This window comes from Rhinopithecus roxellana, chromosome 12, assembly GCF_007565055.1.
Source record: "Rhinopithecus roxellana isolate Shanxi Qingling chromosome 12, ASM756505v1, whole genome shotgun sequence".
NCBI lineage: Eukaryota > Metazoa > Chordata > Mammalia > Primates > Cercopithecidae > Rhinopithecus > Rhinopithecus roxellana.
The window spans coordinates 117,141,364-117,158,940 of NC_044560.1; positions in this window are offsets into that span (position 1 = coordinate 117,141,364).

Below are 17,577 nucleotides of genomic sequence, written 5' to 3' on the forward strand. Positions count from 1 at the left end.
GTTCTCTCAGTATTCATTGATCACTATTTTTACTATCTTGGCAAGGGGAGTGCAGCAGGGTAATAGGGTGATGGTGGGGAGAAGGTCAGCAGGGAAACACGTAAGCAAAGGATTCTGTATCATGAATGAGTTTAAGGAAAGGTACTGTGCCTGGATTGCAGGGAAAAGACAGATCAGACTGTTACTGTGTCTACGTAGAAAAGGACGATATAAGAAACTCCATTTTGATCTGTACTAAGAAAAATTGATTCTGCTTTGAGATGCTGTTAACCTGTAACTTTAGCCCCAACCCTGTGCTCACAGAAACATGTGCTATAATGAATCAAAATTTAATGGATTTAGGGCTGTGCAGGATGTGCCTTTTTTTGTTTTTTTGTTTTTTGGGTTTTTTTTTTTTTTTTTTGGTTTTGTTTTTTTGAGGTGGAGTCTCATTTTGTGGCCCAGACTGGAGTGCAGTGGTGTGATCTCGTCTCACTGCAACCTCTGCTACCCGGGTTCAAGAGATTCTCCTGCCTCAGTCTCCTGAGTATCTGGGATTACAGGCGCTCGCCACCCACGCCCGGTTAATTTCTGCACTTTTGGTAGAGATTTCTGCATTTTCATCATCTTGGTCAGGCTTGTCTGGCACTCCTGACATTGTGATCCGAACGCCTCAGCCTCTCAAAGTGCTGGGATTACAGGCATGAGCCAACATGCCTGGCCAGGATGTGCCTTGTTAACAATATGTTTGCAGGCAGTATGCTTGGTAAAAGTCATCGCCATTCTCCATTCTCGATTAACCAGGGACACAATGCACTGCGGAAAGCCACAGGGACCTCTGCCCAAGAAAGCCTGGGTATTGTCCAAGGTTTCCCCGCACTGAGACAGCCTGAGATATGGCCTCCTGGGAAAGGAAAGACCTTACATCCCCCAGCCCGACACCCTTGAAGGGTCTGTGCTGAGGAAGAGTAGTGAAAGAGGGAGACCTCTTTGCAGTTGAGATAAGAGGAAGGCTGTCTCCTGCAAGTCCTGGGAATGGAATGTCTTGGTGTAAAGCCGACCATTCCCATTGGTTCTATTCTCAGATAGGAGAAAACCGCCCTGTGGCTGGAGGTGTGATGTGCTGGAGACAATACTACTCTGTATTGAGCCTTCATTCCCACCTTGGATTTCTCCTGTTTGTAATTCAGAAAAAATCCAGCAGATGGCGAATGTTAATGGACTTAGGAGCTGTAAATGCCGTAATTCAACCCATGGGGCCTCTCCAACCGGGTTGCCCTCTCCGGCCATGATCCCAAAGGACTGGTCTTTAATTACAATTGATCTGAAAGATTGCTTTTTTACCATTCCTCTGGTGGAGCAGGATTTTGAAAAATTTGTCTTTACTATACCAGCCATAAATAATAAAGAACCAGCCACCAGCTTTCAGTGGAAAGTGTTACCTCAGGGAATGAGCAACAGTCCAACTATTTGTCAGACTTTCATAGGTCAAGCTCTTCAACCAGTTAGAGACAAGTTTTCAGACTGTTATAGCATTCATTATGTTGATGATATTTTATGTGCTGCAGAAATAAGAGACAAATTAATTGTTACACGTGTCTGCACGTAGAGGTTGCCAACGCAGGACTGACGACAATAGCATCTGATAAGATTCAAACCTCTACTCCTTTTCATTATTTAGGGATGCAGATAAAAAGTTAAAAAGTTAAGCCACAAAAAATAAAAATAAAAAAAGACACATTAAAACCATTAAATGACTTTCAAAAATTGCTAAGAGATATTAATTGGATTTGGCCTACTCTAGGCATTCCTACTTATATTTTGTCAAATTTGCTCTCTAACTTAAAAGGGGACCCAGACTTAAATAGTAAAAGACTATTAACCCCATAGGCAGCAAAAGAAATTAAATTAGTGGAAGGAAAAATTCAGTCAGCACAAGTAAATAGAATGGATCCATTAGCCCCCTCCAACTTTTTTTTTTTTTTTTTTTGAGATGGAGTCTCGCTCTGTCGCCCAGGCTGGAGTGCAGTGGCCGGATCTCAGCTCACTGCAAGCTCCGCCTCCCAGGTTTACGCCATTCTCCTGCCTCAGCCTCCCGAGTAGCTGGGACTACAGGCGCCTGTCACCTCGCCCGGCTAGTTTTTTGTATTTTTTAGTAGAAACGGGGTTTCACCGGGTTAGCCAGGATGGTCTCGATCTCCTGACCTCGTGATCCGCCCGTCTCGGCCTCCCAAAGTGCTGGGATTACAGGCTTGAGCCACCGCGCCCGGCCCCCCTCCAACTTTTGATTTTTGCTACTGCACATTCTCCGACAGGCACCATTGTTCAGTATACTGATCTTGTGGAGTGGGCATTCCTTCTCACAGTACAATTAAGACTTTTACATTGCACTTGGATCAAACAGCTACATTAATTGGTCAGGCAAGATTACGAATAATAAAATTGTGTGGTAATGACCCAGACAAGATTGTTGTTCCTTTAAACAAGGAACAGGTTAGACAAGCCTTTATCAATTCTGGTGCATGGCAAATTGGCCTTGCTGATTTTGTGGGAATTATTGATAATCATTCCCCAAAAACAAAAATCTTCCAGTTTTTAAAATTGACTACTTGGATTTTACCTAAAATTACCAGACATAAACTTTTAGAAAATGCTCTGACAGTGTTTACTGATGGTTCCAGTAATGGAAAAGTGGCTTACAGAGGGCCAAAGGAGCGAGTCATCAAAACTCAATATCAATCAGCTCAAAAAGCAGGGTTGGCTGTAGTCATTACAGTGTTACAAGATTTCAATCAACCTATTAATATTGTATCAGATTCTGCATATGTAGTACAGGCTATAAAGGATGTTGAGACAGCTCTAATTAAATATAGCATGGATGATCAGTGAAACCAGCTGTTCAGTTTATTACAGCAAACTGTAAGAAAAAGAAATTTCCTGTTTTATATTACTCATATTCGAGCACACACTAATTTACCAGGGCCTTCAACTAAAGCAAATGAACAAGTTGACTTACTGGTATCATCTGCATTCACAAAAGCACAAGAACCTCATGCTTTGACTCATGTAAATGCAGCAGGATTAAAAAACAAATTTTCCAGGCCCAGTGGCTCACGCCTGTAATCCCAGCACTTTGGGAGGCCAAGGCGGGTGGATCACCTGAGGTCAGGAGTTCGAGACCAGCCTCAACATGGAGAAACCCTGTCTCTACTAAAAATACAAAATTAGCCGGGCATGGTGGTGCGCGCCTGTAATCCCAGCTACTCAGGAGCTGAGGCAGGAGAATTGCTTGAACCTGGGAGGCGGAGGTTGCGGTGAGCCGAGATTGTGCCATTGCACTCCAGCCTGGGCAGAAAGAGTGAAACTACATCTCAAAAAAAATTTTTTTTAATAAAAATAAAAAACAAATTTGATGTCACATGGAAACAGGCGAAGATATTGTACAACATTGCACCCAGTGTCAAGTCCTACACTTGTCCACTCAAAAGTCAATGCCAGAGGTGTATGTCAAAATGCATTTTGGCAAATGGATGTCACGCATGTACCTTCATTTGGAAGATTATCATGTATCCATGTAACAGTTGATACTTATTCACATTTCATATGGGCAACTTGCCAGACAGGAGAAAGCACTTCCCATGTTAAAAAACATTTATCATCTTGTTTTGCTGTCATGGGAGTTCCAAAAAAAAATTAAAATTGACAATGGATGAGGATACTGAAGTAAAGCATTCCAAAAATTCTTAAATCAGTGGAAAATTACACATACAACAGGAATTCCCTAATAATTCCCAAGGACAGGCCATAGTTGAAAGAACTAATAGAACACTCAAAACTCAATTGATTAAACAAAAAGAAGGGGGAGACAGTAAGGAGTGTACCTCTCCTCAGATGCAGCTTAATCTAGCACTCTACACTTTAAATTTTTAAAACATTTTTAGAAATCAGACTACTACGTCTGCAGAACAACATCTTACTGGTAAAAAGAACAGGCCACATGAAGGAAAACTGATTGGTGGAAAGACAACACAAACAGGACATGGGAAATAGGGAAGGTGAGAACCTGGGGAAGAGGTTTTGCTTGTGTTTCACCAGGAGAAAATCAGCTTCCTGTTTGGATACCCACTAGACATTTGAAGTTCTACAATGAACCCAGTGGAGATGCAAAGAAAAGCGCCTCCACGGAGACGGAAACACCGCAATCGAGCACCATCGACTCACAAGATGAACAAAATGGTGATGTCAGAAGAACTGATGAAGTTGCCATCCACCAAGAAAGTGGAGCTGCTGACTTGGGCCCAATTAAAGAAGCTGATACAGTTAGCTAAAAAAAAAAAAAAAATAACCTAGAGAACACAAAGGTGATGCAAACTCCAGAGAATATGCTGCTTGCAGCTTTGAGGATCGTATCAACGGTGGTCAGTCTTCACATGCCTGCAGGAACAGCTGCAGCTGATTATACCTACTGGGCCTATGTGCCTTTCTCGCCCTTAATTCGGGCTGTCACATGGATGGATAATCCTATTGAAGTATATGTTAATAATAGTGTATGGGTAGCTGGCCCCACAGATGATCGTTGCCCTGCCAAACCTGAGGAAGAAGGAATGATGATAAATATTTCCACTGGGTATCATTATCCTTCTATTTGCCTAGGGAGAGCACCAGGATGTTTAAAGCCTGCAATCCAAAATTGGTTGGTAGAAGCACCTACTGTCAGCACCACCAGTAGATTTACTTATCACACGGGAAGTGGAATGTCACTCAGGCCACAGGTAAATTATTTACAGGACTTTTCTTATCAAAGATCATTAAAATTTAGGCCTAAAGGGAAACCTTGCCCCTAGGAAATTCCCAAAGGATCAAAAGGCACAGAAGTTGTAGTTTGGGAAGAATGCGTGGCTGATAGTATGGTGATATTACAAAACAATGAATTCGGAACTATTATAGATTGGGCACCCCGAGGTCAATTCTACCACAATTGCACAGGACAAACTCAATCATGTCCCAGTGCACAGGTGAGTCCAGCTGTTAATAGTGACTTAAGAGAAAGTTCAGACAAACATAAGCACAAAAAATTACAGTCTTTCTACCCTTGGAAATGGGGAGAAAAAGGAATCTGTACTCCAAGATCAAAAATAATAAGTCCTGTTTCTGGTCCTGAACATCCAGAATTATGGAGGCTTACTGTAGCCTCGCACCACATTAAAACTTGGTCTGGAAATCAAGCTAAAGAAATAAGAGATCATAAGCCATTTTATACTACCAACCTAAATTCCAGTCTAAAAATTCCCTTTGCAAAGTTGTGTAAAGCCCCCTTATACACTAGTTGTAGAAAACATAGTTATTAAACCAGACTCCCAAACTATAACCTATGAAAACTGCAGATTATTTACTTGCATTGATTTGACTTTTAATTGGCAGCACCGTATTCTGCTAGTGAGAGCAAGAGAGGGCGTGTGGATCCCTGTGTCCATGGATCCACCATGGAAGGCCTCGCCATCCATCCATATTTTGACTGAAGTATTAAAAGGAATTCTAAATAGATTCAAAATATTCATTTTTACTTTGATTGCAGTGATTATGGGATTAATTGCAGTCACAGCTACAGCTGCTGTGGCAGAAGTTGCATTGCACTCTTCTGTTCAGACAGTAAACTTTGTTAATGACTGGCAAAAGAATTCTATGAGATTGAGGAATTCACAATCTGGTATTGATAACAAAATTGGCAAATCAAATTAATGATCATAGACAAACTGTCATTTGGATGGGAGATAGGCTCATGGGCTTGGAACATACTTTCCAGTTACAGTGTGACTGGAATACATCACACTTTTGTATCACACCCCGAGTTTATAATGAGTCTGAGCATCACTGGGACATAGTTATATGTCATCTACAGGAAAGAGAAGATAATCTCACATTAGACATTTCCAAATTAAAAAAACAAATTCTCGAAACATCAAAAGCCCATTTAAATTTGGTACCAGGAACTGAGGCAATCACGGGAGTTGCTGAAGGCCTCGCAAATCTTCACCCGGTCATTTGGATTAAGACCACCGGAAGTTCCACTATTGTAAATTTCATATTAATCCTTGTGTGCCTGTTCTGTCTGTTGTTAGTCTGCAGGTGTACCCAGCAGCTCCGAAGAGACAGCGACCATCGAGAATGGGCCATGATGACAACGGTGGTTTTGTCAAAAAGAAAAGGGGGAAATATGGGGGAAAGAAAGAAAGATCAGACTGTTACTGTGTCTATATGGAAAGAAGTAGACATGCCGGGCGCGGTGGCTCAAGCCTGTAATCCCAGCACTTTGGGAGGCCAAGGCGGGCGGATCATGAAGTCAGGAGATCAAGACCATCCTGGCTAACACTGTGAAACCCAATTTCTACTAAAAACACAAAAAATTAGCCGGGTGTGGTGGCGGGCACCTGTAGTCCCAGCTACTCGGAGGCTGAGGCAGGAGAATGGCATGAACCCGGGAGGCGGAGCTTGCAGTGAGCTGAGATCCGGCCACTGCACTCCAGCCCAGGCGACAGAGCGAGACTCCGTCTCAAAAAAAAAAAAAAGACTCCATTTTGTTCTGTACTAAGGGAAATTCTTCTGCTTTGAGATGCTGTTAATCTGTAACCCTAGCCCCAACCCTGTGCTCGCAGAAACATGTGCGGTGTTGACTCAAGATTTAATGGATTTAGGGCTGTGTAGGATGTGCTTTGTTAAAAATGTGTTTGCAGGCAGTATGCTTGGTAAAAGTCATCGCCATTCTCCAGTCTTGAGTACCCAGGGACACAATGCACTGTGGAAGGCCACAGGGACCTCTGCCCAAGAAAGCCTGGGTATTGTCCAAGGTTTCCCCCCACTGAGACAGCCTGAGATATGACCTCCTGGGAAGGAAAAACCTCACCCTCCCTCAGCCAGACACCCCTAAATGGTCTGTGCTGAAGAGGATTAGTGAAAGAGGCCTCTTTGCAGTTGAGATAAGCGGAAGGCATCTGTCTCCTGCTCATCCCTGGGAATGGAATGTCTCAGCGTAAAACAGGATCATACTTTCTATTTACTGAGATAGGAGAAAACCACCCTATGACTGGAGGTGAGACATGCTGGCGGCAATACTGCTCTTTACTGCACAGAGATGTTTGTGTAAAGTCAAACATAAATCTGTCCTACATGCGCATCAAGGCACAGCACCTTTCCTTAAACTTATTTATGACACAGAGACCTTTGCTCACATGTTTTCCTGCTGACCCTCTCCCCACCATTACCCTATAGTCCTGCCACATCCCCCTCACCAAGATAGTAGAGATAGTGATCAATAAACACTGAGGAAACTCAGAGACCAGTGCCAGCACGGGTCCTCCATATGCTGAGTGCCAGGCCCCTGGGCCCGCTGCTTTTTCTCTATACTTTGTCTCTGTGTCTTATTTCTTTTCTCACTCTCTTGTCCCACCTGATGAGAAATACCCACAGGTGAGGTGGGGTTGGCCCCCTTCAGCCAGGCACCTGTGGTCCCAAGTATTTGGGAGGCTGAGGTGGGAGGATGGCTTGATCCTGAGGGTAGAGGTTGCAGTGAGCTGCGATTGCGCCACTGCGCACCAGCCTTTGCAAAAAAGCAAGACCGCATCTCAAAATAAAATAAAATATATGAAAACAAAATTACTCAAAGTACAAAAATCCATTTTGTATATATGTCCACAAAGTAATAAAACCTACACAGACTCACAAAAAACTAAATGTTAATACAAAGCGTTGTCATTTTCCCCAGATTTTCAAAATATAAAAGATTTTCAAAATATATACATATGTGTGTATGTATTTATCTGTATGTATATATGTGTGTATAGGTGTGGGGATGTGCGTGTGTATATATATGTGTACATATATATATAAAGATTTTTAAAAATACAACTAGCAAGTTTTGTTTAACTGAAAAGGCATCTCATTTTGGTGGAAAAGAATAGTTTGGCAGCTGGGGGCAGTGGGGAATCCTGTCAGAATATTGTCAGATCTAAGAAAACAGGAAATGCCCCATCCTAGAAAAAGTAATGACCTTTCAACTGCCTGACCTGGAGGATGCTTCAGATACCTGTAAGAATTCTTTATACATAGGATTCTTTATACAGAGAAAAATCGAAAAGGACCCGCACGTTGTTATTCAACCAATTTCCAAAGCAGATGTCAAAGAGCAAGCTAGCCATGTTTACTAACATGACAACATGTATACAACCAATGGGATCAAATATCACAGTAAAATATTTACTGGAACACAAAGAAGAAAACAATAGACGCTGGGATCTACTTGAGGGTGGTGGGTGGGAGGAAGGAGAGGAGCAGAAAAAATAACTATTGGGGTCTGGGCGTGGTGGCTCATGCCTGTAATCCCAGCACTTTGAGAGGCCGACAGGGGTGGGTCACCTGAGATCAGGAGTTTAAGACCAGCCTGGCCAACATAGTGAAACCCTGTCTCTAGTAAAAAATACAAAATTAACCAGGTGTGACAGCAGGCATCTGTAATCCCAGCTACTCCGAAGGCTGAGGCAGGAGAATTGCTCGAACCTGGGAAGCAGAGGTTACAGTGAGCCGACATCATGCCATTATACTCGAGCCTGAGCAACAAGAGCAAAATTCAGTCTCAAAAGAAATAAAATAAAGTAAAATAAAAAATAACTCTTGGGTACTGGGCTTAATACCAGAGTGATGAAATAATCTGTATAACAAACCCCGAGGACAAAACTTTACCTATGTAACAAACATTCACATACGTCCCCAAACCTAAAGTAAAAACATAAATATAAAAAAACATTGGCCAAGTACCGTGGCTCACACCTGTAATCCCATCAGTTTGGGAGGTCAAGTTGGTCAGACACAAACAAAGTAATCCCACTCCGCTAAGGACTATGTTGAAAAAATTTTAAGAAGAGATTTAATAGAGACTATGAGATTAAGGAAACTTAGAACTTAGTGTGAAATAGATTGACCAGCAGTAGAAGTAAGTTGGCCATCAGAAGGAAGCCTGGACAGGTCCCTTGTTTCTAAGGTATGGCACAAGGTAACTGGTAAGTCAGGACCGTCAGACCAGTTCCCGTACATAGACACTTGGTTACAGCTGGTGCTAGACCCCTCACGGTGGCTAAGAGGACAGGCAGCAGCAGTGCTAGTAGCAAAAGGACAGATAGTCAAGGAAGGATTCTGCTCCACCCGCCAAGGGAAATCAATTCCTGAAGTTCTGTTTGACCCAACACCAGAAGACCCATTGCAGGAGATGGCACCAGTGATCCTGGTGGTGCCTTCCTCTTACCAGGGAGAGAGGCTCCTTGCTCTTGAGCCCACAGTGCTTTCACCTCCATGAGACAAACATATCCCTAGGCCACCCAGAGTAGACAAGAGGGGATGTGAAGCCTCGGTAGAAACCCCTCCCTTGGCAGCTCGTTTACGACCCAAAACTGGGATACAAATGCCCCTGAGAGAGCAGCGGTGTACTGGGATAGATGAGGACGGGCACATGGTGGAGAGGCGTGTTTTGTGTACCAGCCATTTACCTCTGTCCACCTTCTCAACTGCAAAGACAATACCCCGTTCTATACTGAAAAGCCACAAGTTCTAACTGATTTGCTCCAAACTATTATCCAGACCCATAACCCCACTTAGGCTGATGCTAGCAGCTGTTCATGTTCCTCTGTAACACAGACGAAAGGCGGAGAGAGCTCCAAGCAGCAACTAAGTGGCTGGAGGAACAGGAACCGGCTGGTTACCAAAACCCCCAAGAGTATGTAAGGACCCAGTTCCCAGGAACCGACCCCCAGTGGGACCCAAATGAAAGAGAGGACATGCAAAGGCTGAACCCACACAGGGCAGCTCTCCTGGAAGGATTAAAGAGGGGAGCCCGGAAGGCCACAAACGTTAACAAGCCCTCTGAGGTCATCCAGGGAAAAGAAGAAAGTCCAGCAAAATTCTACCAGAGGCTGTGTGAGGCCTATCGTATGTCTACTCCCTTCCATCCCGATAGCCCTGAAAATCAGCGCATGATTAACATGGCTTTAGTCAAAGCGCAGAAAACATTAGAAGAAAACTGCAGAAACAGGCCGGGTTTGCAGGGATGAATACGTCACAGTTATTAGAAATAGCTAACCAGGTGTTTTTAAACAGGGAAGCAGGAAGCCGTAAGGAAAACCGCAAAGAGAATGAATGTCAGGCCCGGCGAATCGCCAACCTGTTAGCTGCAGGAATCAGAGGGGTCCTCCTGAAGAGGCAAGAGAAGGGGGGCATGGCCGGGCGCGGTGGCTCAAGCCTGTAATCCCAGCACTTTGGGAGGCCGAGACGGGCGGATCACGAGGTCAGGAGATCGAGACCATCCTGGCTAACACGGTGAAACCCCGTCTCTACTAAAAATACAAAAAAAACTAGCCGGGCGAGGTGGCGGGCGCCTGTAGTCCCAGCTCCTCGGGAGGCTGAGGCAGGAGAATGGCGGAAACCCCGGAAGCGGAGCTTGCAGTGAGCTGAGATCTGGCCACTGCACTCCAGCCCGGGCGACAGAAGGAGACTCCGTCTCAAAAAAAAAAAAAAAAAAAAAAAAAAAAAAAAAAAAAAAAAGAGAGAAGGGGGGCCCCGGGAAAGAAACTCAGCCTGGCTGTCAGAGCTTGCAGCATAACCAGTGTGCTTATTGTAAAGAAAGAGTACATTAGAAGAACAAATGCCCTCGGCTAAAAGGAAAACAAGGTGACTCAGAGCAGGAGGCCCCAGACAAGGAGGAAGGGGCCTTGCTCAACCTGGCAGAAGGGTTATTGGACTGAGGGGGACCGGGCTCAAGTGCCCCCAAAGAGCCTATGGTCAGGATGACAGTCGAGGGTAAAGACATCGATTTTCTTGTAGATACTGGTGCTGAACATTCAGTAGTAACGGCCCCGGCCGCCCCCTTATCCAAAAAGGCTATTGACATAATCAGAGCCATTGGGGTTTCAGCAAAGCAAGCTTTCTGCTTGCCCCATACTTGTACTATAGGAGGACATACAGTGATCCACCAGTTTTTGTACATGCCTGACTGTCCCTTGCCCTTGTTGGGAAGGGACTTGCTTAGCAAGCTGAGAGCCACCATCTCTTTTACAGAGCACGGCTCTTTGCTGCTAAAGTTACCCAGGATGGGAGTCATTATGATCCTTACATTCCCCCGAGAGGAGGAATGGAGACTTTTCTTAACTTAGCCGGGCCAAGAGATAAGACCAGTTCTGGCTAAGAGTGGCCAAAAGTGTAGGCGGAAGACAACCCTCCAGGATTGGCAGTTAACCAAGCCCCTGTACTTACAGAAGTTAAGCCTGAGGCCCAGCCGGTTACGCAAAAGCAGCACCCAGTCCGCAGAGAAGCTCTTGAAGATATCCAGGTCCATCTCAAGTGCCTAAGAACCTTCAGAATTATAGTTACTTGTCAATCTCCATGGAACCCTCTGCTCCTGCCTGTTCCCAAACCAAGGACAAAGGACTACAGGTCGGTACAGGATTTGCTCTTAATCAAGCTACAGTGACTTTACATCCAACAGGACCTAACCCGTACACATTGTTAAGGTTGCTGCCAGCTGAGGACAGCTGGTTCTCCTGCTTAGACCTGAAAGATGCTTTCTTTAGCATTACATTAACCTCTGAGAGCCACAAGCTGTTTGCTTTTCAGTAGCAAGATCCAGAGTCAGGTGTCACTACTCAGTACACTTGGACCCGTCTTCCCAAGGGTTCAAGAACTCCCCCACCATCTTTGGGGAGGTGTTGGCCCAAGACCTCCAGAAGTTTCCCACCAGAGACCCAGGCTGTGTGTTGCTCCAGTACGTTGATGACCTTCTGCTAGGACACCCCACGGCAGTCAGGTGCGCCAAAGGAACAGATGCCCTACTCCAGCATCTGTAGGACTGTGGCTATAAGGTGGCCAAGAGAAAAGCTCAGATCTGCCGACAGCAGGTACGTTACTTAGGATTTACTATCCGACAAGGGGAGCACAGCCTGGGATCAGAAAGAAAGCAGATCATTTGCAATCTACCGGAGCCTAAGACCAGAAGGCTGCTAAGAGAATTCTTAGGAGCTGTGAGGTTTTACAGACTGTAGATCCCAAACTTTGCAGTATTAGCCAAGCCTTTGTACGAGGTCACAAAATGTGGGGGGGGCGGGGGCGACAGGAAAACTTTTGAATGGGGATCCCAACAACAGCAAACTTTCCATAACTTAAAGGAAAAACTTATATCAGCCCCAGCCCTGGGGCTACCCGATCTGACAAAGCCTTTTAACTTGTATGTGTCAGAGAAAGAAAAGATGGCAGTTGGAGTTTTAACCCAAACTGTCAGGCCCTGGCCGAGGCCGGTGGTCTACCTCTCTAAACAACTAGATGGGGTTTCTAAAGGATGGCTCTGTGTTTGAGGGCCTTGGCAGCAACTGCCCAGCTACTACAAGAAGCAGATAAGCTGACCGTTGGGCAAAACCTGAACACAAAGGTCCCCATGCTGTGGTGACTTTAATGACTACTAAAGGACATCATTGGCTAATGAATGCTACAGTAACCAAGTACCAAAGCTTGCACTGTGAAAATCGCCGTATAACCATTGAAGTTTGTAACACCCTGAACCCCGCCACCTTGCTCCCAGTATCAGAGAGCCCTGTCGAGTATGACTGTGTAGAAGTGTTGGACTCAGTTTACTCTAGCAGGCCTGACCTCCGGGACCAGACTTAGGCATCAGTAGACTGGGAACTATACGTAGATAGGAGCAACTTCATCAACCCACAAGGAGAGAGATGTACAGGATATGCGGTGGTAACCCTGGACACTGTTGTTGAAGCCAGATCATTGCCCCAGGGCACTTCAGCCCAGAAAGCTGAACTCATTGCTTTAATTCAGGCCTTAGAATTCAGTGAAGGTAAGACTGAAAACATTTACACTGACTCTCAGTATGCCTTTTTAACCCTTCAAGTGCACGGAGCATTATATAAAGAAAAGGGCCTATTGAACTCTAGGAGAAAGGACGTAAAATATCAACAAGAAATCTTGCAATTATTAGAAGCAGTATAGAAACCCCAGAAGGTGGCAGTTATGCACTGCAGAGGACACCAGCAAGCTTCCACCTTAGTGGGTTTGAGGAATTCCTGCGCTGACTTAGGCTCAAAGAGCAGCATCTGCCCCCTTCCAGGCGTCAGTCACAGCCCCTCTGCTCCCTCAAGCACCTGATCTTGTACCTACTTATTCTAAAGAATAAAAGGACTTTCTCCAGGCAGAGGGAGGAGAGGTGATAGAGGAAAGGTAGATTCAGTTACCAGATAAGAGAGTAGCTGTGCCACAGCTGCTAGGAGCTGCAGTTGTACTGGCTGTACATGAAACCACCCATCTAGGTCAGAAATCACTTGAAAAGTGTTAGGCCAGTATTTCTACATCTCACATTTGTCAGCCGTTGCCAAAACTGTGACACAGTGGTGTGTTACCTGCGGACAGCACATTGCGAGGCAAGGTCGTCTTTCTGCCCGGCATACAAATTTATGGAGCAGTCAGCTATGAAGATCTCCAGGTGGGCTTCACAGAGATGCCAACGTGTAGAAGTAACAAGTATTTACTAGTTCTCGTGTGTACCTACTCTGGGTAGGTGGAGGCTTATCCAATACGAACTGAGAAAACTCGTGAAGTAACCCATGTGCTTCTTTAAGATCTTATTCCTAGATTTGGACTGACCTTATGGATTGGCTCAGATAACAGGCCAGCGTTTGTGGCTGACTTAGTACAGAAGACAGCAAAGGTATTGGGGATCGCATGGAAACTGCATGCTGCCTACTGACCTCAGAGTTCCAGAAAAGTGGAGCGGATGAATCGGACTATCAAAAATAGTTTAAGGAAAGTATGTCAGGAAACAAGACTAAAATAGATACAGGCTTTCCCTATGGTATTATTTAAAATTAGACACACCCCTTCCAAAAGAGCAGGATATTCCCCTTATGAAATATTGTATCATAGGCCCCCTCCCATATTGTGGGGACTTCCAGGCACTTTCCGAGAGTTAGGTGAAATTAAGTTACAGTGACAGCTACAAGCTTTAGGAAAAATTACACAATCTCAGCCTAGGTAAATGACAGATGCCCCGTTAGCTTATTTTCCCCAGTTCACCCTTTCTCCCCAGGTGATTGAGTGTGGATCAAGGACTGGAATGTAGCCTCTTTATGCCCACGGTAGCAAAGACCCCAGACTGTCGTCCTGACCACTCCCACCACTGTGAAGGTGAAAGGAATCTGAGCCTGGATTCACCACAGCCGTGTAAAACCGGTAGCGACTGAAACCTGGGAGGCAAGACCAAGCCCGGACAACCCTTGCAGAGTGACCCTGAAGATGACAAGCCCTGCTCCAGTCACACCCGGAAGCTGACTGGTGTATGCATGACCAAAGCGTGAGGAAGCTCATCGTAAGATTCACTTTTCTTAAATTTTAGATTATACAGTAAAGGCTTCAACTGACCTTACTCAAACTGGAGACTGTTCCCAGTGTATTCATCAGGTCACTGAAGTAGGACAGCAAATTAAAACAATCTTTCTGTTCTGTAGTTATTATAAATGTGTAAGAATGTTAAAAGAAACTTGTTTGTATAATGCACTCAGTACAAGGTATGCAGCCTGAGGAATGACCAACCTGATGTGTGTTATAACCCATCTGAGCCCCCTGCAGGCACCGTTTTTGAAATAAGATTAAGAACTGGCCTTTTCCTAGGTGATACAAGTAAAATGATAACTAGAACAGAAGAAAAAGGAACCCCCAAACAAGAAACTTTAAGGTTTGATGCTTGTGCAGCCATTAATAGTAACAAGCTAGGAACAGGATGTGGTTCTCTTAACTAGGAAAGAAGCTACAGAGTAGAAAATAAATATGTTTGTCATGAGTCAGAAGTGTGTGAAAATCGTGCCTGTTGGCCATGTGTTATTTAGGCTACTTAGAAAAAGAACAAAAAGGACCCGGTTCACCTTCAGAAGGAGGAAGCCAACCCCTCCTGTGCTGCTGGTCACTGTAACCCACTAGAACTAATAATTACCCATCCCCTAGATCCCCGTTAGAAAAAAGGAGAACGTGTAACCCTGAGGTTCGATGGGACAGGGTTAAACCCCCCAAGTTGCCATTTTAGTCCAAAGGGAGGTCCACAAGAGCTCTCCTGAACCAGTGTTTCAAGCCTTTTATGATGAGCTGAATCTGCCAGAACCAGAACTTCTGAAAAAGACAAAAAAATTGTTTCTCCAATTAGCAGAAAATGTAGCTCCTTCCCTCAATGTTACTTCTTATGTGTGTGGAGGAACCACTGTCAGAGACCAATGGCCTTCGGAAGCCCAAGAGTTGGTGCCCACTGATCCAGCTCCTGATAAAATTCCAGTTCAGAAGGCCTAAGCTAGCAACTTCTAGGTCCTAAAAACCTCAATTATTGAACAATACTGTATAGCTAGAGAAGGAAAAAACTTTATCATCCCAGTATGAAATCTTAATTGTATAGGACAGAAGTTGTACAACAGCACAACAAAGACAATTATTTGGTGGGGACTAAACCACACTGAAAAGAACCCATTTAGTAAATTTTCTAAATTAAAAACTGCCTGGGCTCATCCAGAATCTCATCAGGACTGGACGGCCCTGCTGGACTATACTGGATATGTAGGCACAGAGCCCACATTTGGTTACCTAATAAATAGGCAGGCAGTTGTGTTATTGGCACTCTTAAGCCGTCCTTTTTCTTATTACCCGCAAAAACAAGTGAGCTCCTAGGCTTCCTTGTCTATGCCTCCTGAGAAAAGAGAAGCAGGCCGGGCGCGGTGGCTCAAGCCTGTAATCCCAGCACTTTGGGAGGCCGAGACGGGCGGATCACGAGGTCAGGAGATCGAGACCATCCTGGCTAACACGGTGAAACCCTGCCTCTACTAAAAAATACAAAAAACTAGCCGGGCGAGGTGGCGGGCGCCTGTAGTCCCAGCTACTTGGGAGGCTGAGGCAGGAGAATGGCGTAAACCCGGGGGGCGGAGCTTGCAGTGAGCTGAGATCCGGCCACTGCACTCCAGCCTGGGCAACACAGCAAGACTCCGTCTCAAAAAAAAAAAAAAAGAAAAGAGAAGCATAGTTATAGGAAACTGGAAAGATAATGAGTGGCCCTCTGAAAGGATCGTACAGTATTATAATCCTGCCACATGGGCACAAGACGGCTTATGAAGATACTGAACGCCCATCTACTTGCTAAATCAGATCATACAGTTGCCTGCCATCTTAAAAATAATTACTAATGAAACTGGCAGAGCTTTGACTGTTTAGCTTGGCAGGAAGCCCAAATGAAGAATGCTATCTATCAGAATAGACTGACCTTAGACTACTTGCTGGCAGCTGAAGGAGGAGTCTGTAAAAAATTTAACTTAACCAATTGCTGCCTACAAATAAATGATCAAGCACACATAGTTAAAAACATAGTCAAGGACATGACAAAGTTTTCACATGTGCCTGTACAGCTTGAGCACGAGTTTGATCCTAGGTCTTTATTTAGAAAATAGTTTCCAGCTACAGCAGGATTTAAAATCGTCATTGTAGATGTATTGCAAGTAATAACTTGCTTGCTGCTCCCCTATATATTACCCTTGCTTCTTCTTTTCTCTTTTTTGAGACGGAGTCTGGCTCTATCTCCCAGGCTGGAGTGCAGTGGCGCGATCTCAGCTCACTACAAGCTCCGTTTCCTGGGTTCACGCCATTCTCCTGTCTCAGACTCCCCAGTAGCTGGGACTACAGGCGCGCACTACCACGCCAGGCTAATTTTTTGTATTTTTAGTAGAGACAGGATTTCACCATGTTAGCCAGGATGGTCTCGATCTCCTGACCTCATGATCCGCCCGCCTTCCCAAAGTGCTGGAATTACAGGCGTGAGCCACCACACCCAGCTGATATACCTTTTAAAAAGTACTATGGCATATCCCTTTTAAAAAGTACTATCTCAAAGAAGTACTATATCTTTAAAAAGTACTATCTCCAGGCCGGGCGCGGTGGCTCAAGCCTGTAATCCCAGCACTTTGGGAGGCCGAGACGGGCGGATCATGAGGTCAGGAGATCGAGACCATCCTGGCTAATACGGTGAAACCCCATCTCTACTAAAAAATACAAAAAACTAGCCGGGCGACGAGGTGGGCGCCTGTAGTCCCAGCTACTCGGGAGGCTGAGACAGGAGAATGGCATGAACCCGGGAGGCGGAGCTTGCAGTGAGCTGAGAGCCAGCCACTGCACTCCAGCCTGGGTGGCAGAGCAAGACTCCGTCTCAAAAAAAAAAAAAAAAAAAAAAAGTACTATCTCCAATAATAATAATAATAATAATAATAATAGAAAATCAGAAACAAAAAACAGGCTGAGACAAGTGGTTCACATGTGTGGGCCATGCTGGTTTCAAACTCCTGACTTCAAGTAATCTACCTGCCTTGGCCTCCCAATGTGCTGGTACAACAGGCCTGAGCCACCACACCTGGCCCAATCCTCTTAACACAAACACTTTAATGTCAATTAAGGCTTGAACTTAATGTTGTCAACAGAAACTCGAGTCAATGCTGAATTGACTCTAATGTCAATTAATGCCTGATGGTTTGCTACAGTCAT